The sequence below is a fragment of the Gossypium arboreum genome, chromosome 11, assembly GCF_025698485.1.
Source record: "Gossypium arboreum isolate Shixiya-1 chromosome 11, ASM2569848v2, whole genome shotgun sequence".
NCBI classification, from domain to species: domain Eukaryota; kingdom Viridiplantae; phylum Streptophyta; class Magnoliopsida; order Malvales; family Malvaceae; genus Gossypium; species Gossypium arboreum.
In genome coordinates, this window is record NC_069080.1 from 78,171,343 (window position 1) to 78,199,000 (window position 27,658).

The 27,658-nt window shown below is 38.7% G+C and overlaps 1 non-coding gene across 1 annotated transcript; it reads left to right on the top strand.

Annotated features, from left to right (window-relative positions):
• Positions 1-14,825: 14,825 nt before the first annotated feature.
• On the top strand, positions 14,826-14,932 carry LOC128284776 (small nucleolar RNA R71). The gene has a single exon (XR_008275198.1). It is a non-coding gene; the product is annotated as a small nucleolar RNA R71 (small nucleolar RNA).
• The last annotated feature ends 12,726 nt before the right edge of the window (positions 14,933-27,658 follow it).

Genomic DNA, 27,658 nt, shown 5'->3' on the forward strand with positions numbered 1-27,658 from the left:
CTACCTTCCTTCTTAGAACCTTAACATCCCGATCCAATATCTTCACAGGCTCTTCCTTGAAAGTCAAATCAGGCTGCACTTCAATCTCTGCAACTAGCATGACATTGTAGGGTCAGAACGATATTGCCTTAACATGGAGACATGAAAAACATCGTGAATCCTGTCTAAATCCGAAGGCAATTCCAATTGGTAAGCTACTGGACTTACTCGTTTAAGAACCCGATACGACCCGATGAACCGCAGACTCAACTTGCCCTTCTTACCAAAACTTAATATCTTCTTCCAAGGAGAAACCTTTAAGAAGACCATATCACCCACTGAGTACTCAATCTCCTTACGCTTCAAATCTGCATACGACTTTTGCCTATTAGATGCTTCTTTTAACTGATCTCTGATTATTCTGACATTATCTTCAGTATTTCCTACCAACTCAGGTCCAAGAACCTATCGTTCTCCCAATTCAGTCCAACAACTAGGTGTAGACACCTACGTCCATACAGCGCTGTATATGGTGCCATTTGGATACTTGCCTAATAACTGTTGTTATACACAAACTCTGCCAACGGCAAGTAATCTTCCCAACTACCTCAGAAGTCAATAACGCATCCCCTCAACATGTCATCCAAAATCTGAACAACCCTTTTCGACTGACTATCAGTCTAAGGATGAAAAGCCGTGCTAAAGGTCAATCATGTTCCCAACACCTCATGTAACTTTTTCCAGAACCGAGATGTGAACCTAGGATCCCGGTCAAAAATAATTGAGACTGGGACTCCATGAAGTCGAACGATCTTTGCCACATACAACTTAGCTAACTTCTGAAGCGAATAATCAGTGCGGACAAGTATGAAATGGGGAGATTTGGTCAACCTATCCACAATCACCCAAACTGAGTCCTTCTTCGTCGGTGTCAAGGGTAGCCCACTCACAAAGTCCATGGTTACCCTCTCCCACTTCCAAAGTGGTATCTTCACTGGCTGTAAAAGTCCGAAAGGTACTTGATGCTCAGCTTTCACTTGCTGGCATGTCTAACATTTCCCTACAAACTCCGTTACTTCTCGTTTAAGCCCAAGCCACCAATACAATCCTCACAAGTCGCGATACAACTTATTCCCTCTCGGATGCATAGCACAAAGTCCTCCATGAGCTTCTTTCAATATTGACTAGCTTAAGTTAGAGTCCTTCGGAATGCAAACTCTTCCTCAGAAACACAGAACTCCTTCGTTATTCAACCCAAACTCAGAAGTTTCCTTTTTCTTAATTTGTTGGAATCGAGAAACTAAAAACTCATCATTCAACTACTTTTCCCTAATCTGATCCATCCAGGTTGGCCTTACCTGTAACTCAGCCAACAAACTACCATCATCATACAGACTCAGACGAGCAAACATTGCTCTTAGATCAGATACAACTCTACGGCTTAGGGCATCGGCTACCATATTAGCCTTGCCTGGGTGATACTCAATTGAACAGTCATAATCCTTAAGCAACTCTATCCATCTTCGTTGCCTAAGGTTCAGCTCCTTCTGAGTCAGCAAGTACTTAAGACTCTTATGATCCGTGTATATGACACACCTTTCTCCGTACAAGTAGTGTCTCCAAATTTTAAATGCAAAGATTACTGCTGCCAATTCTAAATTGTGAGTAGGATAGTTACTTCGTGAGGTTTAAGCTGTCACGATGCATAAGCAACCACCTTACCCTCTTGCATCAACACACAGCACAAACCCACATGTGATGCATCAGTGTACACGGTAAAATCCTTCTCAGACTCTGGCTGAATTAATACAGGTGCCTCGGTCAGAACTTTCTTCAATTTCTCAAAAGCTTCTTGCTGCTTCTCGGTCCAAACAAACGGTGCTCCTTTCATTATAAGCTTTGTCAATGGTGCTTCCAACACAGAAAAGCCTTCCACAAACCTTCTGTAGTATCCTGCCAAACCCAAAAAACACTGAATTTCTGACACCAACCTAGGTGGCTTCCACTCCAGAATCGCTTCAATCATTCGAGGGTCCACCTTGATCCCCTCAGCAAAGACAACATGACCTAAGAAGGTTACCTCCCTCAACTAGAATTCACACTTACTAAATTTTGCATAAAGTTTCTTCTCCCTCAACACTTGCAGCACAATGCAGAGATGCTCAACATGCTTCTCTTCAGTTTCAGAATATACTAGAATATCGTCAATAAAAATGACTACGAATCAATCCAAAAATGGTTGGAATACACGATTCATCAGATCTATGAATGCTGCAGGAGCGTTCGTCAGTCCAAATGGCATAACCAAAAACTTGTAATGACCATACCGAGTCCTGAATGTCGTCTTATGAATATCTACCTCCTTGACCCTTAACTGATGATATCCAGATCGAAGATCGATCTTGAAGAATACCGAAGCTCCTCTAAGTTGGTCAAACAGATCTTCGATTCTTGGTAGAAGGTACTTATTCTTAATCATCAGTTTGTTCAACTGCCAATAATCGATGCACATCCGCATCGTCCCATCCTTCTTTTTCACAAACAACACTGGTGCTCCCCACGGAGACACACTTGGCCTAATAAAGCCTCTATCTAACAACTCTTGAATCTGTGCTTTCAGCTCTACTAACTCCTCCGGTGCCATCCTGTATGGTACGATGGACACTGGTGCCATTCCAGGCAATAAGTCGATTCCAAACTCGACTTCTCAGTTCGGAGGCAATCCTGGGAGCTCCTCTAGAAAAACATCTTAGAATTCCTTAACAGTTCTAACCTTATCCACTGTCAGACCTGCAGTCTCTGACTGACTTACAAATGCCAAATAAGCCTCACAACCCCTACGAATCCACTTCTCGACTCTCAACACTGACACCACGTTGGACAAATAATCCCTTCGCTCACCTATCACCATAACCTCCTCACCCTCCGCGGTATTTAACACCATTCGCTTAGCAGCACAATCCAGAGTTTTCCTATGCTTAACAAGCCAGTCCATTCCTAGAATGAGGTCGAATTCTCCAGATGGTAATTCCATCAAGTCTCCAGAGAAAATCTTACTTTGAGTTTCTAAAGGCACGTCTCTATACAGTTTGTCTACCCTAACCGAGTGGCCCAAAGGACTTAGTACCGATACCTCACTCACAGTCTCCTTAGAATGCATACCCAATGACCTAGATATGGCACATGCAACATACGAATGAGTAGATCCAATATCTATCAAAGCAGTGTAGGGCATGCTAGAAATCAAGAACGTACCAGTTATGATGTCGGGTGCATCACCCTCTTCTTGATGACGAGCTGCATACACCAACGCTAGCTGACGACCCTTAGCATTTTCGACACCCCTACCAGGTGCTCCTCGACCCCGACCATTTCTATTACTGCCCCTACCTTGTCCACATCCTCTCTGTGGTTGTGGTCCACCTCTCACTGGTTGAGCAACCCTCTGTTCTGCAACTTGAAACTGATCTGTTTTCTGAGGACAGTCCTTGACTTTATGCTACATAGATCAACACCGGAAACAAGCACCAGAACGTCTCCTACACTCGCCCAGATGTACCTTACCACAGTCCTTACAAACTTACGGTCTAACAATATTCATCGGAACTGCTCGAACTCGAACTGGCTCTTCCACTCTTTCTCTTTTAACATTCCTATTTGCACCACCGAAGGTCCTAAATCCCTCCGAAAATGGTTCCGATCCTTCTCACAATTCTGTCTTTTAGTATGCTTCACCTCTTCAGCTATCTTAGTTTTATCCACCAAAGTAGCATAGTCACGTTCCCTCTGCGGAGCAATCAGCACCCTAAGTTCATCTCTAAGACCATCCTCGAAGAGCACACTACGTTCATACTTTGTAGAGACTATCCCAACGGCATACCGGCTCAGCCTCAGAAACTTAGCCTCATACTCAGCAACTATCTTACCCCCTTGAACCAGATTTAGAAATTGAAGGTCATCTTAAATAGCTCCCAAGTCACCCTGTCAGCTGGGGTCCCATCTCTTACAGTGAGCCAGCACTAATAAGCCTTATCTCATAGCAATGATATGGCTCCCTTCAACTTCTGCTCTACGGAATAGTCCAAATCATCCATAATCCGTTCTGTGGCCTCTAACCAATATTCAACCACATTCGGGGCTACACCAGATACGCCCCTAAATATCTCCGCTCTATTAGCCTGGAGTCACTCAGAAATAGAACCTCGAATTCTATTACCCATACTTGCCTTGGTAATCCTTTCCAGAACACGAAGCATTGCCTGAGATAGAGCATCATCCTCGGCACCTCGATCATGAGACTCCACTTTTTGTTACCGGTGGTACCAGTGCATCTTCCGCCTGCATATGTCCTGAAGACGAAGAACCAGCCCGTGTACTACCTCGGCCACGTCCATGGCCTCTTCCACGAGCTACTCTCATACTCATATCGTATTATCTTATTACGAATTTTATGCATCAATTAAATATTTTAGTGTTTATTACAGATGTTTTATGAACAGACAGTAATTCAGAGTTCATTTTTTCGCGGAATCATAGCCTAGCTACAGTCTCAGTCAACCTATCAAAATTCCTACAGTTTCAGTATCGCCCTAACTAAAGTATCATAATAGGGTTTCAGTACAGGCATATAGCTGATAATTCAGAAACATTCAGAAAAATTCAAAATGATACTTACAGACTTGGGCCGGAGATTTGGTGTGCCACCTTCTCAGAATCTCAAATTTTAGAAAATCGGATTTGCAATCTTTGAAATTATTTATTGTAGAAAGAAAATTAAAAAAAAAAACCGAGTTCCCAAAGCAATTTTCAAAAATATTTGTTTTATTTTTAAAATTTCCAAAAACTTTTGTTTGTTTGTTTGTTTTTTTTAGACCCATTCCTCACTTGAGTTGTTGCAACCTGACTCTGATACCATTAAATGTAACACCCTAAAATTGGCCCAGACGTTACGGCCAAGTCTGACGTGCCACATTGATTTATGGTTGATTGTGTTCTTTGTTTATGGTAATCAGGGTGATTTTGTAAAACAATGGTTAATTGTTGACTAAGAAGAAAAAAAACATCGATTAATTAAGTCTTTAGGTTATCCATTTGTTATGCTCATTGTGTTTGAAATAGTTTATTAATTTTTGAACAAAAAGCCACACTGCCTAAATTTAACAGTTTAACATGGGTATAAATAAAACAAGTAATAAAACCATAAAATTTATGAGCGGCCTTATTACAACTTAAAACCCAAACCAAATAAAGTAAGTAAATGCTGATCAAAACACATGAAGAAAACTGAAATTACAGAACATGTGGCCACTCCGAATCCTTCACAGCTCCAAGTCCACCATGGTTGGGGATTTCCTGCATGGAAGAAATTAAGGGGTGAGTTTGGAAACTCAGTGTGTAAAACAACCCAACCATAGTCCAAATCAAATCAAACTACAAAAATAGATTAAGTTGGGCCTTAGCCCTATACAGAATTCAAAATGAAGCCCATAGGCCCATAACAGATACAGAATAGATATATCATGTATGTAGAAAACCCAACCCATATCCATCCGTATACACCCCCATACCAACTTTAGGCCATGCGGGGAGACAACTCGACCCACCCATCCGCTACACACCTCAGAATTTGCAGCATGGCTGCTAGAAAAGATATTGTGACAGAGTCACCAGATACAGATATTGTGGCAGAGCCACCAGTACAGATATTTGTGGCATAGCCACCAGAAACAGATATTTGTGGCATGGCCACCAGAACGCTTCCTCCATCAATATAACCCATAGACCATGCAACAGATATACATGTCATGGCATACAATATACAGAATCAGAATATCATGCATTTCAGTCAAAATCAACCCTAGGGGTATAACGGTCACTTTGCACCTAGGGGTATAATGGTAATTTTCATACTTAGGGGAATTTCAGTAAATTTACTATTTTAGGATTTTTATGCATATTACAGCCATTAACGTATTAACAGAAACACTTACCGAGCATTTTTACCGAATTGGGCCTGTTGGCCCATTAACCCGATTTCGACCCGTTAAGCCTAAATATACCGAAGTGCACAAAATTGCGCACTCCGCAATCTTACCACTTGAGATTACCAGGATTAACAAACAAACTATCTTAGGAGTGCTCACACGCTCGCAACTTCACAAAATGTCGGCTTTTCTGTATTTCAGCTTTTTGGCTTTTGCCGATCTAGTCTATAAGTGGGTGTCGTTTACACACCTCATCTGTAACGATACGTTGGCGAGATCCACACATGAGTTGCCTACAATCGAGTTACTAATACGTCAGGCTACATATCAAAACAAAATACGTACCAATCTCTTTACCATATTCAGCCAACATTGCCTTAGTCCCTAAAGTTCTTACCTTTCTGCCTAAATATGGACTAGTTCTAGATGTCCAACTGTGTTAGCCTTCAAAGCCCTTTGTTGTACGTCCCCTTGTCCACACTAGTGCATACAAAACCAAAAGAAAGAGGCCAATATGCCCTTAGTCCAAACATTAGCCACCCTTAAGGGGTTTCAGCTTTTCCTTAAAGCATAAATAACTAACAAAAGTTGTTCGAATACTTACCAATCGTTGTTCTACCCAAAAGAGTGTTCCTATCTATGATACTAATCCTGATCTACCGTAGTTATGAGAAGAAACAGGTTCAAGTAGCCAAATATTGGACTTTCTATACCACAGGTATGAAGGTTTCGGCTTTTTAAAGCAAAAGGGAAAGAGGTTCAGCTACAGTAAAATTCGACCTCTTAGATGTGAGGGTAATAAATGAAGAGAAGAAGAGAAGGAAATGGATGGTAGATTCGGCCAATTGAGGAACAATGGAGAAAAGAAAATGATAAAAGAGACAAAAGAGAGGAGAGTATAGGTTTGGCTATGGGGAAAAGGAAAAGATGAAAGAAAGAAAGGTGAGAAAGGAAAGTAGTATTCGGTTATGGCAAGGGAAAATAGCACAAAGAGTTATGAGGTGTTCCAAGTTTTGGATACTAGCAAAATGGAAGGGAAAAGAGAAAAAACCCTAAGCAAAATACATTATTTCGGCAAGCCAAAAGAAGACTAAACCGAAACCCAAAGGAAAAGCTACCAAGAAACGGCACAAAACTTCCCTAATGCTGAAATTGCTACTTCAGAGACCTAGCCAAATTTGCCTATACTAGAGACCCTTGGCCGGCCATCTCTTGCTCCTCAAGATTCCAACATTCGGCCAACACCAAGCTCCTAAATTTCCTCCCTTATCTCTCCCTTACCCAATCTCCTGAACAGCTCAAACTCTTCCTAACAGAGTTCCACCTATGTTCCAATACCTACCTTTCCTGTTCACAAAAATAAATACCCTAATTAACTTACCTTGAGACTTGAACCTTGGCTCCCCTTAAACATCACACGCCACTCCCCAAGCACCTATGTGGCGTTACATGCCACTTTACCACAGATCTTCTTGTGGCTTATTCTACCACCTTTATTTTAAAAGCCCATAATGCTAGAACCCTCTCTCTCTAAAATTGAAAATTCTAAAATTGCCTCGGGTTAAATTTACTCTTAGGCCTTCTAAAGGCCCACTAACATACTCAGACCTACATTATACAGTCAAAACACAAAAATTCTAAAATTATCAAAAATCACAGAAATCTCAAAAATCCTAAAAATTGGGGCGTTACATATTGCGTGCACTGTGTTTGAAAAGCTGGGTATTAGTTTGAGAGCACTGCTAGTGAAATGACGGTGTTGAGTCCGCTAGGGCAGTCAGTTAGGGTGGATAAGTTGTTCAGAGAAGTGCCCTTAGAAGTTCAAAGGGTCGTTTTTCCTGCAAATTTGATAGAACTGCCATTCCGGGAATTTGATATTATTCTAGGCATGGATTGGCTGGTGAAGGATCATGCGAAGTTGGATTATACTGCTAAGCGGTTGGTGTTGAGGACTTCGGAAGATGAGGAGGTGGTTGTAATAGGGGAGCGAAGAGATTACTTGTCTAATGTGATATCAGCGTTAAGAGCTGAGAAGTTGGTTCGCAAGGGTTGTGAGGCTTTTCTAGCATATGTTAGCAATTCAGAGACTACGAGTTTTTCTTTTAAGGATGTAAGAACTGTTAAGGAGTTTCTAGATGTTTTTCTAGAAGTGCTTCCTGGCTTGCCCCCAGACCGTAAGGTCGAATTTGGAATTGAGCTCTTACCTGGAATAGCTCCAATGTCCATCGCCCCATATAGGATGGCACCAAAGGAACTAGTGGAGCTAAAGGCTTAAATTCAAGAGCTGTTAGACCGAGGGTTCATTCGATCGAGTGTGTCCCCTTGGGGAGCACCAGTTTTGTTTGTAAAGAAGAAGGATGGGTCCATGCGCATGTGCATTGACTATCGTCAACTGAATAAGCTGACCATCAAGAACAAGTAGCCATTGCCAAGGATTGATGATCTGTTTGATCAGTTATGAGGAGCTATTGTGTTCTCCAAAATAGATCTTCGATCTGGGTACCATCAGCTAAAGGTTAAAGAAGCTCATGTGTATAAGACAGTGTTTAAGACTCGTTATTGTCATTACGAATTCCTAGTAATGCCGTTTGGGTTAACAAATGCACCAGCTGCTTTCATGGACATGATGAACCGAGTATTTCAACCCTATCTGGATCAGTTTGTAGTAGTGTTCATAGATGATATTTTAGCGTATTCAGGAAATGAGGAGGAGCATGATGAACACTTGCGGATTGTCCTTCAAAATTTGAGACAGAAACAGTTGTATGCAAAATTCAGCAAGTGTGAGTTTTGGCTACAAGAGGTGACATTTCTGGGTCACGTGGTATCTACTAAGGGGATTAGGGTTGATCCTTGGAAAATTAAAGTCGTATTGGGTTGGAAACCACCAAAGACTGTATTTGAGATTTGAAGTTTTCCGGGTTTAGCTGGATATTACAGACATTTTGTGGAAGGGTTTTCAGTGATAGCTGCACCTTTGACTAAATTGTTGCGAAAAGGGGTGTCGTTTGTTTGGTCTGATAAGCAGCAAGAGAGTTTTGAGAAATTGAAGAAAGTTTTAACTGAGGCTCCTATTTTGATACAGCCGGAGTCTGGGAAGGAATTTACTATTTACAGTGATCCGTCAAACGTTGGATTGGGATGTGTGTTGATGCAAGAAGGAAGGCTGGTTGCTTATGAATCACGGCAGCTTAAACCGTACGAAGCAAATTACCCTACTCATGATTTAAAGTTAGCGGCGGTGGTGTTTGCACTAAAAATTTGGAGGCATTATTTATATGTGGAGAGAACGATTAATTATACAGACCATAAAAGCCTCAAGTACCTCCTTACTCAGAAGGAGTTGAACTTTAGGCAACGAAGGTGGGTTGAGTTGCTTAAAGATTATGATTGTTGAATTGAATACCACCCAGGCAAGGCTAATGTGGTAGCTGATGCATTGAGCCGTAGAGTTGTCTCTGATTTAAGAGCAATGTTTGCTCGTCTTAGCCTGTTCGATGATGGTAGCTTGTTAGCTGAATTGCAAGTGAGACCGACTTGGACTGATCAAATTAAGGAGAAACAGTTATTAGATGAGTCGCTAGTTCCTCGTTTTCAACAAGTGGAAAATGGCGAGACTTCAGATTTTGGACTGAATAGGGAAGGGGTGTTATGTTTCCGTGAAAAAGTGTGTATACTGAAGGATTTTGCTCTGAGGCAGTCTATTCTGCGAGAGGCGCATGGTAGTCCTTATACCATGCATCCTGATGGGAACAAGCTATATTGAGATCTTCGTGAGTTGTATTAGTGGCTGGGTTAAAACGTGAAGTTACCGATTATGTAAGTAAGTGATTGATGTGTCATGAGGTTAAGGTTGAACATCAGTTACCTTCTGGATTACTACAGCAAGTTAAGATCCCGCTCTAGAAGTGGGAGAGGGTGACCATGGATTTTGTAAGTGGGTTACCCTTGAGACCTTCTAAGAAGGATTCAATTTGGGTGATTGTAGACCGACTGACTAAGTCTGCGCATTTTATACCGGTCCGCACTGATTATTCATTACAGAGGTTGGCTAAGTTGTATGTGGCTGAGATTGTAAGATTGCATGGTGTACCAGTTTCTATCATATCTGATAGGGATCCTAGGTTCACATCTCAGTTCTGCAAGAAATTACACGAGGCTTTGGGTACACGACTGGATTTCAGTACTGCGTTTCATCCTCAGATAAATGGACAGTCTGAGAGAGTAATCTAGATATTGGAAGACATGTTAAGAAGTTGTGTATTAGATTTCATGGTCAGCTAGGAGGATTATTTACCATTGGCAGAATTTGCGTATAACAATAGCTATTAGTCCAGTATACGAATGGCACTGTACGAAGCATTGTATGGTCATAGGTGTCATACTCCTACTTGTTGGACTGAACTGGGGGAGCGACGAATCCTAGGGTCGGAGCTAATTGCTGATACAGAAGACAAGGTGAAGCTGATTCGAGATCAGTTAAAAGAAGCGTTGGATAGGCAGAAGTCCTATGCAAACTTAAAGCGTAAGGAGATCGAGTACTCTGTGAGGGATTATGTCTTTCTTAAGGTATCACCGTGGAAGAAAATTCTGAGGTGTGGGCGGGAGGGCAAGCTAAGCCCTAGGTTTATTGGGCCTTACCGGATACTTAAGCGTGTAGGACCAGTTGCGTATCAACCTGAGTTACCTCCAAAGCTGGATAGAATTCATGACGTGTTTCACATTTCAAAGCTTAGGCGGTATCATTCTGATCCCTCGCACATTATGTCAGTAGAGGAAATTAAAGTTAGGCTTGATCTAACCATCGAGAAGGAGCCAGTGCAGATATTAGAGTGTGACGTTAAAGTGCTAAGAAAGAAAACAGTTCCACTGGTCAAAGTACTTTGGCGTAATCATGGAGTAGAAGAAGCCACGTGGGAACCAGAAGAGGCAATACGACATCAAGACCCTCATCTATTTTGACTAGGTAAATTTCGAGGCCGAAATTTCTCTAAGAGGGGTAGAGTTGTAACGCTCTAAAAATTTAGGGTTTGTAATTTTGCCAAGTCTGACATAAATTGCATGTTTGATGTGATGGCTAAGTGTTTTGGGCGTGATTGGGGATGTCTGGGAAGGCTTGAGTTCGAGCTCTGGCTTTTGCAAAGAATTTTATTTTTTTCCTCTTTAAAAGAACTTGGACGTTGGCACCTAGGCTTTATGAATAGTTGTGGTTGCTTGTTACCACAAAAGAGTTTATGGCTTGGTGGCATGTGGCGTGCGTTGGAGGTGAGAAGACTGGGGTTCGAATCCCATAGAAGGTAAAGATGTTAATTTTGTTGCTTGGGACGGCAAGAGTTAGTGGTGGACTGAAACTCTGTTGGGTGAGAGTTTGAATGGGTTTTGGAGGTTGTTATGGAGGGATAAGGGGAGAAAATCTTAGAGGATTTCAAGGATTTGAATGGGAAGCAGTTGGAGCCGAATAGGGGTGTTTGTAAGTGCAATTTCGGCCAAGAGGTTTTGGGGAGTGTGATTTCGGCAATTAGGAAGGGTATAGATGCCGAATTGTTCTTAGACTATTTCGGGTTTTGTATTTTTTGCTCTCCTGATAGCATTTCCCTCTAGTGCTAATTTCTTTTTGTGTCTTTTTAGGTAAAGCCAAAATTCTTCCTTGCTGTTTCTTTCTTTTATTTTTCACTCTATGCCGAATACACTTCTTCAGTTCATTCTCTAGCCTGTGCCAAAACTCTTTTCCTATTATTCTTTCTCTCTGACCTCTTTCTCTATCACTCTATTGTGTTCTTTTCTTCGGAGCCTTGACCGAATACCGCTTGCTCTTTCCCTCTCATCATATTCGGGTTTATCTTGGTGCTAGTCGAATATCTTTCTTTTTCTATGGAATCTTTCCTACTTTGATCAAGGTAAGTGAGTTCATCTGGGTTGTCGAGTTTTTATCAATGGTGGAGCCTTGTTAATGCAGTTATCAATTGTAGTTTCATAGTAGTGCCGATTCTCTATTCTTCTATAGTGGTCTCCCTCTTTAACCTCTTCTTTGTATCGGTTGTTGTCAGGAGAACATTTGTGGCATCGCGTGCGTTGATTATAGGTGGTTCTGGGGTTGGCTGAAAGCTGTTATCCTCCTCTCTGGGTTTACGTTTCGGTAAGGAGTGCACTTAGTCTAAGTTTATTACTTTTAAGGTTGCTAAATGGATGGGTTTTCTGTGCAGTTTGTCGCCAATAGGTGAAGGTTGTTGGTTAAGGGTGGTTTGAACCTTACTGGTTCTTTCTAGGTGAAGCGCGTGGTGTGTAATGTTCTCTTCTCCAAGCAGGTGTATAACTGTACACCATTTTGTTATTGACCAAAAGCCAAAAGGTGTGTATTCACACCACTGCGTAACTGTGAATCGGCAAAAGCCGAAAAGATGAAACTTCGGCATTTGCGATCGCACGAGCGTGCCAACGCTTGCAAGGTAAATCGAGCCACAAATCATGGGTGACAGATGGTAGAGGCCACCGAGAGCGCTCTCGTGGGCTTGGGCTGTTATGGGCCTCTATAGGCCGAAATGGGCTGTGTGGGCCCACCCTCATACATGGTCTTACGACTTTGTGGAGACCTGTTTTTGGTAAACAATGCCTGGGCTCGGTCACTGTGACCCCTTTGTGAGGAGGCACCCTTCTCCCAAAGTTACTGAGGCTATTTTGCCGAGTTCCTTAGAGAGAGTTGTCTCGCACCCCTAGGTATTCTCTACCTACCCACTGTGTCGGTTTGGTGCAGTACCTTTTGTTGAAGGTCGTTCGAGCTTTTCACGGGAGTATAGCATGGGTTACTTGAGTCAGTGGCGCTGGTACTTAACATTGGCTCGGGCATTTTCTTTACCCTTCTTACCCTAAGAAAGCAGGGGCACCTTGTGTCCTTGAATCGATAACCATCTTTCCGCTAACCTAGCCTCTTTCGTCCCTTGGGACCAACAAGGGGTAGTACAGGAATATTCACCTGTTGTCCATCGACTACGCCTTTCGGCCTGATCTTAGGCCCTAATCTTTCGGCCCAATGGGCTTGTTGGCCCACACAAATTAAAATTCACGAAAGCTGATAAATATTGGACTGGGCTATGGAATTCGCTTAGCCATGGCTAGATTTAGGCTAAATGGGCCACGCGAGCCTGTGGGCTCACTTGGGCCGAATGTTGGGCTGGGGGCCCATTACACCATTTCACCCAATTCGGTTATTTAAGTCGCTCGAGGCGACTGTAGACCTTCAATGAGGTCGTTATCTATACCGAGACCCTAAAATCAGTTAAATGACCAAAATACCCCTAAGGGGTAAAAATTATTGTTTCACCCCTAACTGACGATATGACCTTTATAACGCTAGTGGTAGGTTAAGTGATGTGTGTAAGACTTTTAAATGACTAGTTTTGAGTATGACATACTGCATGCACATAATATCTATGACACGACATCTGCATGGGATTCGGTTTATGTTATCTAGGAAGTACTATATTGGTGACTATGTCACGTTTATTATTACTTGTGGCTTGCCACACTTACTGCTACCTGCAGCTACGCTGCGTTATTATTACTGGCAGCTTTGCTGCGATATTGGTGTGCTGGTTGGGTGGGTTAATTGATATCCCCACATGGTGTGTTGATTGGTACGGGTGGTGTGCTGGATGGTTATGGGATGTGTTGCATTTTGCACTATACTGAAACTATATTGGGCTTAGGCCCACACTGCTACTGTTTAAAGGCTAAGGCCCAGATCGATCGACATCTTGAATAGGGCTCGTGCCTGCATCGATATTGCATGCAGTTTTTTTATAGTCTGATAAGGGATTACACACTGAGTTTTCGTAAACTCACCCTTTCTTTTAATTGTGCAGGTAATCCTCAGACTTAGACGGTTTGGAGCTACGAGGGACTCGAGGTGGCCACACGATCACGAATGACTTTATTATTTAATGATTTTTATATTTGCGTTTTGTTTTTGTAATAAGGCCATTTGGGGTTTTAACTTTTAATTGGGCTATGATTTGGTATTTATTAACTGCTAGAGTAGGAACATCGAGTTTTCAAAGTAATAACGTTTTTTATGAGCAAACCTGTAACTTTAAATCCTGATAAAAACAAACATATTGAAAACTATACATGTTTTAAACAACATGAAACACTAGGCATACATGGGCTTTAAAACTATAAAGGCTTTTATGACAACCGGTTTAACATCTTAAGCTTGTCGGGTTTTCGGGTAATTAATGTGGTACGTCAGATTCGATCGTAATGTCTAGGCCAAGTTTGGGGTGTTACACGACGCTTGTTGAATTTTAAGTGCTGTCTCGGTATTCTGAAAACGAGTTTTTGACACCGAGATGAATTTTGTTAGCATTTCTTCAAGGTTCGGCTTTTTCTCTTGCTGGTAAGGTTATTGTTGGAAACCTAGAGGTGGTGGTGGTCTCTGATTCCCTTGGCCTCCCTATAAGAAATTTGGGTGGTTCCTCCATCCTGCATTGTAAGTGTTACTATAAGGATTATTTTGAGGTCGACGATTATTACCATATAATTTAATTGCTCATCTTCCATGTTGTGGCCATAGGGTGGATATTCTGAATTGCTCAATTCTCCTCCACTTGCATTGCATTGCATTACTAGGTGAACCTGTGAAGAACCAAGAAAATCGTCAATTTTTCTATTCAAAAGTTCTACCTGATTAGAGAACATGGTGACCGTATCAACGTTAAAAACACTGACTGCTTCCGTCGACTTTGTCCTCATGACTTGCCACTGATAATTATTCAGTGACATCTCTTCTATAAATTCATAAACCTCCTTAGGTGTCTTATTATTGATAGGTCATTGTGAAATGTTTGAACCTGTAGACAAAGTGGTAACCCATGGTGAGGGCATCTTCTTAAAAGGTCCTTGTATCTCTCCTATGCATCATAGAGTGTTTCTAAATCCATCTGCACAAAAGAAGAGATATCATTACGTAATTTGGCTGTTTTAGCCGGCGAAAAATATTTTAATAAAAATTTTTTAGTCATTTGTTCCCAAGTAGTGATTGACCCTCGTGGTAACGAGTTCAACCACTGTTTAGCTTTATTACTGAATGAAAAAAGGAATAACCGAAGGTGAATGGCATCATCAGAAATGCCATTGTTTTTAAATGTATCGCAAAACTCTAGAAAAATTGCCAAATGGTTTTTTGGATCCTCATCCTGCAAACCATCAAACTGAACAAATTGTTGTATCATTTGAATCGTGTTAGGTTTCAGTTCAAAATTATTTGCAGCAACAGCAGGCCTAACTATACTTGACTCAGTTCCTGTTAAAGTAGGTTTAGCATAATCATACGTAGTACGTGGAGCAAGATTCTGATTTATTGGATCAGCGACAATCGTAGGCAGTAGCGGATTTTCCTAGTTTTCAGCCATCTCCTCGATTGTGGTTGAAGTATCGTCCTCTTGCTCTTCCTCTGTGTATCTTAAGCTTGCCTTATTTCTCTTCGGTTTATGTGAACTGTGCAATCGATCTCATCTCACTATCAGACAGTAATGGTCCCGACGAGTTTCTTCTAGTCATACACTATAAAAACCTATCAGGAGCGAAAAGAAGAAAAAATAGAAAAGTAAATAAAATTTTAAATTGCAAATAAAGTAAAATGGCTAAAGTAATAAAAATCGAGTGTTCCTAATATCTTAGTTCCCCAACAACGGTGCCAAAACCTTGATTCGTGATATTTGCGATAAGTTTTAAATAATTTATAATGATCATTCTTGAAACCAACTATTATCACAATGAAGGCAAGTGTACCTATCGAACAGTAGTATAGCTTTAGCAAGACCAGATTGTCGAACCCAAAGGAACCAAGAGTACTAGTAATTACTTTTTTTTATTATCTAGCCTAAAAATTAAGGGATTTGTTTATCAAAACTAATTAGCTAAACTAAGGGTGCAGAGAAAGAAAGTTGGGGAAAATACTTTTAGAAAATTTGATTGATTAAGACAATACCCAAGGAAAAATCCACCCAGACTTCACTTGTCATTTGACTCTGAATCAGACGATTTATTCATTTGACTTGATCCGTAGAAATCCCTAAGTTCTATTATTATCTTTCTTGAGACTAATAACGTCTAACCCTAGGTTGATTAATTGAAATCTCTTTCTAATTAACACCCTAGTATTGCATTAACTCGATCTATGGATCCCCTTATTAGGTTTCACCCTAATCCGAAAAAATATTGTCACCTTATCCCTAGGTGTGCAATCAACTCCACTTAATTATGACAAATTTACTCTTAGACAGGGACTTTTGCTCCTCTGAATAAGCGCATTAACTCGAATCAATATTCCTGGAATATTAAGACAAGAATTAAGAATACATAATTAAGAACAAATCAAATATTTATCATATAATTTTGATAATAATAACAAGATTTGTATTAGGTTTCATTCCCCTTATGTATTTAGGTGGTTTAGTTCATAATTATAAAAGAAAACATCTTAGAAGAATAATGAATACAAAACATAAAGAAAACCCAAAACTCATAAATGGAAATTGAAGGGAGATCTTCAGTCTCGATGAATAACCCGGCTTCTGAGATGAATCAATCGACTTTCTTCAAGTGATTCCTTACTTCCTACTCCGTGTGTCTTCCTAAATGCCTCATCAGGTGTTTAAATAGGCTTTAGAATGCCTAAGAGCCCTCAAAAGTGGCCTTTTCCGAATAGGACTATACTTGGGCTCGATAGGGACACGCCCGTGTGACACGCCAGTGTACGATTACTCCAGACTGTGGTCAAGACTGTTAAATAGGCATGGGCATGTAGTCTACTCGTGTAAGTCATTCTTTGATCCTGCCAAATGGACACGACCGTGTGGCTTACCCGTGTGAGGAAGTCCAGGCCGTGTTGATTTCCCATGTGGGTCCATTTTCTCCGTTTTCGGCCTGTTTCTTGTTCTTTTTTCCCTCATATGCTCTCCTAAGTATAAAATGTGAAATTAAAGGATTAGAAGCATCGAATTCACCAAATCTAAGGATAATTCATCCAAAAAATGTGTTAAGCATGGGATAATAATATGTATAAATTATGGTTTATCAATTTTGTTTAAATTTTAAATTTTTCTATTAATAAAGGGGGTTAAATTTGGCCCAAGTACTAATCAGTTATTTTCAGTAAAATACGGTCTGAATTTGAGGCCCAAGACAGCGAAAAGAGGGAAAACTCTATACCTATTGCTGCCACTTCCATTGCTTGTCGCCCAAGTAACCTTAATGTAGCTAAGTTTTTGCTACATGTTGCCCTAAATTTTCCCTATATAAACCCCTATTCATTCTACTATTTTTCATATCCCTCAAAGTTATTTTCTTAAACCTTTCTTATGCCGTTAACCTCAAAACCCTAGTTATCCTCCCCTTTTGCCGAAATCTCCTATAACTGCTGCAGAGAGATCGCCGGAGCATCAACGTCGCTATCGCATGTAGTCGTTATCATCGCTGCATACCACCATTCTTTGCAGATATCTTTTTCGCCGCAAACAATCTCTTTGTAATCACAAGGCTCGCCGAAGTAGATTCTACCCACCTTACCGATTTCTCTTTTTCCTCAGTAAGCAGAATTTTGCCAAATTTTCTGGAAAATACCATGTCTCGCAAAAGAACTAGATCGTCGAAGACTACTCTTGAAAACCCGATTCTGTTTGATAAAGAAGTGAAAGAGAGATTTGATTCAATTTTCAAGTGTAACAGCCCGATTTAGACCCTAATCGAAATGATGGTTTCAAGACCACGAATTCGAGTTAGAAAAATATTTAAAAATTATTTCCTGTGTTTAATTTGTGTGAAATTATATCTGTGAAATTTTCGTGATTTAATTTCGTCATTTAGGTGTTCGATTAAATAAAAAGGCTTAATCGCGTAAAATGAAAAATTGGTGGTAAGTTATATAATGGTTAAATTATTAAGGGCTTTTTAAATTGAGGTATTTATGTTGAAATTATGCCATTAGTTAGATGTTCGGATGGTAATAAACATAGGTAAAAAATTCCATTATTATTATGAAAAGGTTATTTAGGTAAATTAATAATAAACATATAATAAGTTAATAATAAGATATCAAATTCATATTATTATTTCATCATCTTCCATTGCCAAAACTTAGAAAAGAAAAAGGAAAGAACAAAAGCAAGGTTCGGTCATCTTTCTTCTCTTGATTCAAGGTTTATTTTGTCGATTTTTGATAATTTCTACGTTTTCGAGATTGTTGCTTCGAGTACTACAAAACCCAAGCTTTAATTTTTGATTTTGATGTATTTTCAGTTGTGCCATTGTTGATAGCTTGTGATTTTTGTTGTTTGATGATGAAAAATGAAAGATATGTTTTAGATTAACATATTTTGTCTTGGAGTTTTTGATGATTTTGAGTAATTAGGACTTAATTGCAAAAATAATAATTTGAGGGACTAAAATGTGAAATTGATAAAATATATGGACTTGTATAGGCACGGGTGCCATTCGGCCTAACATGGGTGTTTTGAAATTTTATGTATTTTGTGTTTTGTGCAATAGGGACTAAATTGTAAAAATTGTAAATGTTAGGGGTAAAATGGTAATTTGCCTATTTATGTGTTTTTGAACTAAATTGAATGAAAATATGTTTGAATGAGCTTAATTTGAATATATTTAGATCAAGAACCAAAGAAATCAGATTTGGACCGGGGAAAAACGAAAGTTGTCGACTAGCAATCCCGTCCTGTTTTATGATGTCCGAGGTAAGTTTATAGGCAAATAGACGTGTTTATTGGTAATTTAATGTTACATTTACATGCTGTTATGAAATGTTAGAATAAAGATATGCTATGGCCGAATATGTTTAAATTTGGCTATGACACTTCCGAGTTTGATTCGACTGAAATACGACGTCCAAAAGCCCTATATGAACCTTAGGAATAGTTAGGATATGTAATATCCTGAATTAAGGCTTAATCGGAATAGTGGTTTCATGACCACAAATCTGAGATAGAAATAATTATTTTACAATGATTTTGATGTTTATGATATGATTGCATGATTGTGTGAAAATTTCGTGATGAAATTCTATGCCTAAAGTGCTTAAATTGAAAGTAGGGACTAAATCGAATAAGTTGCAAAACATGCATTCTAGAAGTTTTTAGTATGAAATTGTTTTGGAATATTAATGAGGTCTTAAATAGCAATTTGACCAATTTTAAGTTCATGGACAAAATTAGGACATGGAAGGAATTTTTGGAAAGTTTAGTAGTAAGGGTATTTTGGTGATTTAGTTATTAAAATGAATTAAAAACAAAATTAAAAGCCAATTTTTGTCCATCTTCTTCATTAGGCCGAAATTTCAAGGGTTCTCCATAGCTAGGGTTTGTTTCAAGCTTCCAAGCTCCATAGTAAGTGATTCCAAGCCCCATTTTTAATGTTCTTTACGTTTTTGGAATCCCGGAAGCTCGATTAAGCTTATGCTAGCAATAATTCAACCTAGGGTTTATATTTGGAAAAATACCCATAGGTGAAATTTGTGTATTTTGATATTTTATGATAGAATATGGGGTTTTAAATTATGTTAGAAAACTTGTCTGCTTTCGGTTTTAGTGAAAACGAGTAAAAGGGCTTAATCGGTAAAAATACCTAATAGTCACAAGTATATGTTAGAGAGAGAATTTGATGTTGCCATAGAAGGGAAAAGTGATCAGCATGTTATAAAACATAAGAATAAGGAATAAAGTTTAATTCTCGAGCCTAGGGGCAAAAGTGTAATTATGCAAAAGTTTAGGGGCAAAAGTGTAATTTTTTAAAGTTCGTATTAAATGTTGTTTTGATGAATGTATGTATTAAATAAGATTAATTTGGTATTATAGAGCAAGAAAAACGAGATTCAAGTCGTGAGCGAGGAAAAGAAAAGATTGTGGACTAAATTGCAAAATCTTTATATTTTGGTACCAAGGTAAGTTCATGTGTAAATAATGTAGCATAAATGTTATTTTTAAGTTATTAATGTTAATTATATGATATGCTGATTTTTAATCATGAAATATTATGCTTTGTGGTTAATGTTGAGTAATATGCAAATTATGTTTACTACTTGATAAATATGAATTGCTACCGAGTATCGGTTTCGATATTCCATGGAAGACGGCAAATGTGAGATCGAGGGAAAAAGCCCGTTTGAACCTTAAGAATAGATTAGGATACAAGTGACATGTCACTAGGATGGTTGAGCATCCGAACTCGTTGAGTTGAGTCCGAGTTCACTTATGGATGCAAATGTCCGAACTCGTTGAGTTGAGTCCGAGTTCGTGAGATGTAACTAGGCATCCGAACTCGTTGAGTTGAGTCCAAGTTCATTTATGGATGCGAACGCCGAGCTCGTTGAGTTGAGTCCGAGTTCACTTAGGGCGGGTTACATGATTTCTTGATTACATATGTGGCACTTATGTGCAAATTATCCATGTATCCGAGTTATATTCCGATGTGTTCAACGGTGAAATTTCTAGTTTAATGGAAGAGCACTTAAGATATAAGTGACGTTTTGGGTAAGTGTTGTGAAATGGACACTTTGGCAGGTATGTTCTTAACCCTCGGGTTGAAAATAGATGCAACAACGATAAGGTGGTAAGATGATGAATGATGTTTGAAGATGTGATATATGTTTTGGTGGTACCATGCTAAAGTTGTTTGGTATATTTGTATTGTTATGTTACTTGTTATTTACATATGAACTTACTAAGCATTTATGCTTACTCCTTCCTTTTCATTCACTGTAGTTTTGAACAAGCTGGCTCAGGAATCGGGACAGGTCGAAAGTTCGATCACACTATCCAAAGGACTTTTATCTTGGTAAATGGCTTGTACAACTACTTAAGTATGGCATGTGTAGCAATATACTTATTTTGTGTAAATAGTTTTATGATATGGCCATGTTTGGTTGAGAAAATGTTTGATATTGATAAGTCATGCTGATGGCTAATTTAGATCATGTTTGATATCATGGAAGTTTAATAGGTTATCTAGTTCATAAAAATTCATGGAAAGATGAAACTTGCCTTAAAATAGAATATTGCTGCAGCAATGACATGAATTTGAAAAATCACTAAAAATAGTATAAATGGAACTAAATGATGAGTAAGTTATGAAATTTAATCTTAATGAGTCTATTTTCATATGGATTGAACAAAACAGGAATATAAATTATATTTTATGAGATATGTAAACTTTTACGAAACAGAGCCAGAGTGATTTCTGGATCCCCTGTTCTGAATTTAAAAATTCATAATAAATTGTACTAAAATAATTAGAAGTTTTTATTTGTATGTGCAGATTCCTTATTGAGTCTAGTTTTAATAGAAACAAACCTCATAGTCATTGAATTTTTTTATAGAGATATATCTGATTCGTAATAGATAGAGGTCAGAGCAGTCAAACCCTGAAATAGGGGATACTTTAATTAATAAACTGTACTAATTTTCCCAATAAAAAAATTCTAGAAAAAAAGTAGTAAATATATATATGAGTCTAGATTCAGGGAAAATTTACGGATCTTGATTTCAAGTTTCGTAACTCGAGATATGATTTTTCTTGTAACTGTGATGCGAGTAGCTAGAAAGCTGTGAATGTAGAAACAAATGATTTGAAGTTCTTAAATTGATAAATTATGTTCGGTAACCCCTCAAGCTCGACTCCGGTGATGGTCTCGGGCGTGGGGTGTTACATTTAGTGGTATCAAAGCAGGTTTAGTCAGGTTCTCGGACTACGTGTTGTATGTACGGATTTTGCTATACATGCCATATGTATGAATTGTGATAGTGTGACGACTTCTGACCTTTTTAAATGATTTTTATATAGTAAATGGATCCCGATCCAGCTGTGGCAGATGAAGTAGAGAGTAATGCACCAGCTCCAGCTGAAGGGGCAGCACCGACTGAAAACCCACCTCCTACTGTTGGTCAGGGAGGAGGAGAAAGGGATCGGGAAGCCTTTCTCCAAATGATGAGTGCATGGTACACTGAGTTCGTTCGTACGAACCCAAATGTACGACCTCCCCCACCTCCCCCAATTTCTCAACCTATGCCTCCAATGCCTCAAGGAGTGGATATGATAAAATTTCACAGAACCCCCGTTGATAGAATTCGTAAACAAGGAGCTGAAGAATTTAGAGCAAATATTGATGATGATGTAGAGAAAGTAGAGTTCTGGCTTGAAAATTCTATCCGGGTATTTGATGAATTATCTTGTACACCTGAAGAATGTTTGAAATGTGCTACATCTTTGTTGAGAGATTCAGCCTATAATTGGTGGAAGACTTTGATTTGGTGGTACCGAAAGAGAGGGTAACACAGGAATTCTTTCAAGAAGAGTTTGGAAGAAATATATTAGTGAAAGATTTATTGATCGAAATGTAAAGAGTTTCTTAAGTCAAGCAAGGTAATATGACAGTCTCGAATATGAAAGAGAGTTTGTTCGATTGAGTAAGTATGCCAGGGAATATGTTCCTACCGAAGCCAAGATGTGCCGACGATTTGAAGACGGGCTCAACGAAGACATTAAAGTATTTGTCGGGATCCTTGAACTGAAAGAAATGGTAGTCCTAGTTGATCGAGCTTGTAAGGTTGAAGAACTACTTAAAGAGAAGAGGAAGGTAGAGGCTGAGACACGAAATTGGAAGAAAAGGCCAATGAGTAAGGCACCTTCATAGCAACCCGGGAAGTCAAGAAATATGGATCCTCGTTCCCAAGTTTCAGGTTGGGCAATCATATGGAAATTTTAAGAAGCGAAATGTGGGTCCTAAATCTCGAATACTTCAGACCAAAGGTAGGGAACTCGAGATTTGTTAAACCCGAAAGTGCCGGTGTGTGGTAGAAATCATTTTGGTCCGTGCAGAGCAAATGAATGTTTTCGATGTGGTTCTCCGGATCATTTTATTAGAGACTGCCCAGAGAGATCTGAGAAAGAAAAATTTCAGAGTGTAAAAGCTAGTGGTGCAAACTCGAGGGAAGGTATCCGAGAAAAGTGGAAGTGAAACAAGCGAGAAGAATGTAGCCGAGATGCAGCATTAGATCTCGAGGAAGAGCTCGGCTAGAACTTATGCTATTAAAGCGCGTGAAGATGCTTCCTCACCCGATGTGATTACCGTACATTTTCTCTTTATGATATTAATGTTATTGCTTTGATTGATCCCGGTTCTACTCATTCATACGTATGTATTAAACGGTGTCTAGTATGAATATACCTATTGAGAAAACAGAATTTATGATTAGAGTGTCGAACCCGTTAGGCAAATGTGTGATATTTGATAAAGTAAGCAAGAAATGCCCTTTAATGATTCGGGGTCATTACTTTCCAAATTAACTTGATGTTGTTGCCGTTTGATGAATTTGATGTTATTTTGGGTATGGATTGGTTGACATTGCATGATGCTATAATAAATTGCAAAGAAAAGGTTATAGAATTAAAGTGTGAAAGTGGTGAAATTCTGCGGGTTGAGCCAGACAAATCAGAGGCATTATCTAGTATGATTTTTTCGATGTCGGCTCAGAGATATTTGAGAAAGGGTTATGAAGCTTATTTGGCGTATGTAATTAATACAAAAGAAGTTGAAAAGAAAGTTGAATCAGTGCCGGTTGTGTGTGAATTTGTGGACGTATTTCCAAAAGAATTGCCGGGTTTGCCTCCAGTCAGGGAAGTAGAATTTGGTATTGATTTAATACCGGGAACAGCTCCGATCTCGATTGCTCCATATAGAATGGCACCAACAGAGTTGAAAGAATTAAAGTCGCAGTTGCAAGAGTTGACTGATAAAGGCTTTGTGAGACCGAAGTTTTCACCTTGGGGTGCTCCGTGTTATTTGTGAAAAGAAGGATGGTTCTATGAGATTATGTGTTGATTATCGGCGGTTAAACAAGGTGACAATCAAAACAAGTATCCGCTGTTTAGAATTGATGATTTGTTTGATCACTAAAAGGAGCGACATGGTTTTCAAAGATTGACTTGAGATCCGGGTATTATCGATTCTTGTAAAAGAGTCGATGTGCCTAAAACTACTTTTAGAACAAGGTACGGTCATCATGAATTTTTAGTTATGCCATTCGGGTTGACAAATGCTCTCTTTGTGTTTATGGATTTAATGAATCGCATATTTCGCCATACTTGGACAGATTTGTTGCGTGTTTATAGATGATATTTTAATTTATTCAAAAGATGAGACAGAGCATACTGAGATTTGAGGATAGTTTTGCAAACTTTGAGAGATAAGCAATTGTATGCTAAGTTTAGTAAAAGTGAATTTTGGCTCGGGAAGTTGGATTTTGGGTCATATTGTTTGGTGATGGTATACGGGTTGATCCTAGTAAAATTTTAGCCATTGTTGATTGGAAACCACCGAAAAACATAACCGAAGTTAGAAGTTTCTTGGGGCTAGCTGGGTATTATCGGCGGTTCATAAATGGATTTTCTATAATTGCTGCTCCTATGACTAGACTACTCAGAAAAGATGTTAAATTTGAATGGACGGAAGAATGTCAACAGAGTTTCAAGAATTGAAAAGTTATTAATCAAGCACCGTGTTGATACAACCCGAATCGTAAAGAATTTGTGGTGTATAGTGATGCTTCTCTAAATGGTTTGGGGTGTGTACTCATGCAATAAGGAAAAGTGGTGGCTTATGCTTGAGACGCTTAAAACCTCATGAGAAGAATTACCCTACTCACGATTTGGAATTGGTGCGATGGTATTTGCTTTGAAGATTTGGCGACATTATTTGTATGGTGAAAAGTGCCGAGTATATACCGATCACAAAAGTCTTAAATACTTGATGTCACAAAAAGACTTGAATTTGAGACAGCGAAGATGGTTGGAGTTATTGAAATATTACAAGCTTGTTATCAATTATCATCCGGGAAAAGCGAATGTGGTTGCCGATGCTTTAAGCAGAAAGTTGTTATTTGCTTTGAGAGTTATGAACACTCAGTTGAAAATTTCAGATGACGGTTCGATTCTAGCAGAGTTAAGAGCAAGACCGATGTTTTTACAAGAGATTTCTGAAGCTCAAAAAAATGATCAAGATTTGCTAGCCAAAAGAAAACATGGTGAAGTCGATAGGGATCGATTTGAATCGGTTCGATAGTTGTTTGATGTTTAAAATCAGATTTGTGTCTCAAAACGATGAGTTGATTCAAAAGATTTTGCATGAAGCACATAATGGTTGTTTAGCGGTTCATCCGGGCAGTACGAAGATGTATAATGACTTGAAGAAAATGTACTGGTGGAGTGGAATGAAAAGAGATATTTCCGAGTTTGTATCAAAGTGCTTAGTTTGTCAACAAGTGAAAGCTGAACACCAAGTACCTTCGGGATTACTCCAGCCTATTATGGTTCCTGAATGGAAATGGGATCGGATTACTATGGATTTTATATCAGGGTTGCCGTTAACTCCAGGGAAGAAAAATGCCATCTGGGCAATAGTTGACAATCTGACTAAATCGGCTCATTTTATTCTGGTACGTACAGATTATTCTCTTAATAAGTTCGCTGAATTGTATATCCGAGAGATTGTTAGACTTCATGGGATACCTTTGTCAATCATTTCGGATAGAGATCCGAGGTTTACCTCACGGTTTTGGCAAAAGTTGCAAGAAGCATTAGGTACAAAGTTAAATTTCAGCACTGCCTTTCATCCACAAACTGATGGACAATCAGAGAGAGTAATTCAGATTCTTGAAGACATGCTCAGATGTTGTGTATTGGAATTTCAAGGTAGTTGGGAAAAGTATTTACCGTTGGTAGAATTTTCTTATAATAATAGTTATCAGACAAGTTTGAAGATGGCACCTTATGAAGCATTATATGGTCATAAATATCGGACGCCATTGTATTGGACTGAACTCAAGGAAAATCAGATTTATGGAGTTGATTTAATAAAAGAAACCGAAGAAAAGGTGAAAGTGATTCGAGATTGTTTGAAAGCTGCTTCAGATAGATAGAAATCTTATGCGGATTTGAAACGAAAGGAAATGGAGTTTCAAGTTGGTGATAAGGTATTTTTGAAAGTGTCTCCATGGAAGAAAGTCCTTAGATTTGGACGAAAGGGCAAGTTAAGTCCGCGTTTTATTGGACCGTATGAAATAATTGAAAAAGTTGGACCGGTAGCATATCGGCTAGCGTTACCACCCGAATTAGAGAAGATTCATGATGTGTTTCACGTATCTATGTTACGTCGGTATCGTTCGGATCCTTCACATATAATTTCACCGACAAAAATTGAACTGCGACCGGATATGACTTATGAAGAAGAACCGATTAAGATTTTAGCTCGAGAAGTCAAACAGCTAAGAAATAAAAGTGTTGCACTTGTGAAAGTGTTGTGGCAAAAGCATGGGGTAGAAGAGACTATATGGGAACCTGAAGAAACTATGAGAAACCAATACCCACACCTGTTTACCGGTAAGATTTTCGAGGACAAAAATTCTTAAAAGGGGGGGAGAGTTGTAATATCCTGAATTAGGGCTTAATCGGAATAGTGGTTTCGTGACCACAAATCTGAGATAGAAATAATTATTTTACAATGATTTTGATGTTTATGATATGATTGCATGATTGTGTGAAAATTTTGTGATGAAATTCTATGCCTAAAGTGCTTAAATTGAAAGTAGGGACTAAATCAAATAAGTTGCAAAACTTGCATTCTAGAAGTTTTTAGTATGAAATTGTTTTGGAATATTAATGAGGAGGTCTTAAATAGAAATTTGACCAATTTTAAGTTCATGGACAAAATTAGGACATGGAAGGAATTTTGGAAAGTTTAGTAGTAAGGGTATTTTGGTGATTTAGTTATTAAAATGAATTAAAAACAAAATTAAAAGCCAATTTTGTCCATCTTCTTCATTAGGCCGAAATTTCAAGGGTTCTCCATAGCTAGGGTTTGTTTCAAGCTTCCAAGCTCCATAGTAAGTGATTCCAAGCCCGCTTTTAATGTTCTTTACGTTTTGGAATCCTTAAGCTCGATTAAGCTTATGCTAGCAATAATTCAACCTAGGGTTTATATTTGGAAAAATACCCATAGGTGAAATTTGTGTATTTTGATGTTTTATGATAGAATATGGGGTTTTAAATTATGTTAGACAACTTGTGCTGCTCGGTTTTAGTGAAAACGAGTAAAAGGGCTTAACCTAAAAAAATACCTAATAGTCACAAGTATATGTTAGAGAGAGATTTGATGTTGCCATAGAAGGAAAAGTGATCAGCATGTTATAAAACATAAGAATAAGAATAAAGTTTAATTCCCACCTAGGGAAAAAGTGTAATTATGCAAAAGTTTAGGGCAAAAGTGTAATTTTTAAAGTTCAGATTAAATGTTGTTTTTATGAATGTATGTATTAAATAAGATTAATTTGGTATTATAGATCAAGAAAAACGAGATTCAAGTCGTGATCGAGGAAAAGAAAAGATTGTGGACTAAATTGCAAAATCTTTATATTTTGGTACCAAGGTAAGTTCATGTGTAAATAATGTAGCATAAATGTTATTTTTAAGTTATTAATGTTAATTATAAGATATGCTGATTTTTAATCATGAAATATTATGCTTTGTGGTTAATGTTGAGTAATATGCAAATTATGTTTACTACTTGATAAATATGAATTGGTACCGAGTATCGGTTCCGATATTCCATGGAAGACGGCAAATGTGAGATCGAGGGA